A 1,287-nucleotide genomic window follows, 5' to 3' on the forward strand; every position below is an offset into this window, starting at 1 on the left:
TTCTCCCCCCCCAAAATTACGGGATCCCATCCCCCCCATCCCGTTTCTGTGCACAGGACATCCCTGGAATTTTTCTCCCGCCCCGAAATTTCCACCCCCGGCACGGGAATTCCAGGGAATGATCCCGCCGGGTTCTCAGGGCGCAGCTTCTGCTGGCGCTGGGATTGTTGCTCCTGAGGTGGAAAGGGAAAAAAAACTGGGATCCCATTCCCCCCACCCCATTTCTGTGCACAGGACATCCCTGGAATTTTTCTCCCGCCCCGAAATTCCCACCCCCGGCACGGGAATTCCAAGGAATTCGATCCCGCCGGGTTCTCAGGGCGCTGGCGCTGGGATTGTTGTTCCTGGAGTGGAGAAGGAAAAAAAAACTCGGATCCCATTCCCCCCATCCCATTTCGGTGCCCGGCGCGCCCCTGGAATTGTGTCCCACCCCAGAATTCCCACCCCCGGCACGGGAATTCCAGGGAATTCGATCCCGCCGGGAAGGCAGGGATAGGACGATGGAGGGGACCCCGATGGTGGCCCGGGGGTGGCACCGAGTGACGCGGGCACGAAGCCACCGTGGGAAGGCAGCGGGGACAGGGATACCGGGAGCTGCTCCGCCGCGGGCTCCCCGCATCCCCTGACCCTGGAGGGGACAGCGGTGACATCCCAGTGTCCCGGTGAGGCGCTACCGATCTCTGGTAGGTGACACTGAAGATGTTTCCCACCCCTCCCCCCTCCCCAAATTCCAGCATTTCCCCCCCAAAAATTCCAGCATTTTCCCCAAATTCCAGCGTTTTCCCCAAAATCCCCGGATTTCCTCCCAAATTTCTTGTCCCCCTCCAAATTTCGGCGCCGCGCGCCCCAAAATTTCTTGTCCCCTCCTCCGGATTTCAGCAATCCCAAACCCCAAATCCGCGTGGGCCCAGCGCAGCCCCACAAAGGTTTGGGATGGGGCGGGGAGCTGGGAACAGCGTTCCCACGGTGTGGGGGCGGCTTAATTACAGCGGGGGGCTAATTACAGCGGGGGTTAATTGGGGATGGCACAAAGGGGGAACGGGACCTCCGTCGGGATCCCGGGAGGCTGTGAGGAGCCCTCGGGATGGGATCCAGGAGGGAGCATCCCAACGGCGACAGCGGCGGTCAGGGGTCCGGCAGTGTCCGCTCGGAGGGTCCGGCAGTGTCCCCTCGGTGGGGATGGCGGTGGCAGTGTCCCCTCGGGGGGGGTGACTCACTGTTATTTGCAGCTCAGGAAAAGGAAGCGGCGGGGGCCGGGCGGGGGGCCCGCCGCCGCGCCCGCCGCGG

At 63.2% G+C, this 1,287-nt stretch overlaps 1 long non-coding RNA gene across 1 annotated transcript in view; it reads right to left on the reverse strand.

Annotated features, from left to right (window-relative positions):
• Positions 1-8: 8 nt before the first annotated feature.
• The window catches only part of LOC108445010, a 3,800-nt gene continuing 2,521 nt past the window's right edge, over positions 9-1,287 (reverse strand). Inside the window, exon 3 of the long non-coding RNA XR_001859737.1 lies at positions 9-344. This is a non-coding gene — a long non-coding RNA (uncharacterized LOC108445010). The remainder of the gene's footprint in view (positions 345-1,287) is intronic.

Source organism: Corvus brachyrhynchos, unplaced genomic scaffold (assembly GCF_000691975.1).
Source record: "Corvus brachyrhynchos isolate BGI_N302 unplaced genomic scaffold, ASM69197v1 scaffold212, whole genome shotgun sequence".
NCBI classification, from domain to species: domain Eukaryota; kingdom Metazoa; phylum Chordata; class Aves; order Passeriformes; family Corvidae; genus Corvus; species Corvus brachyrhynchos.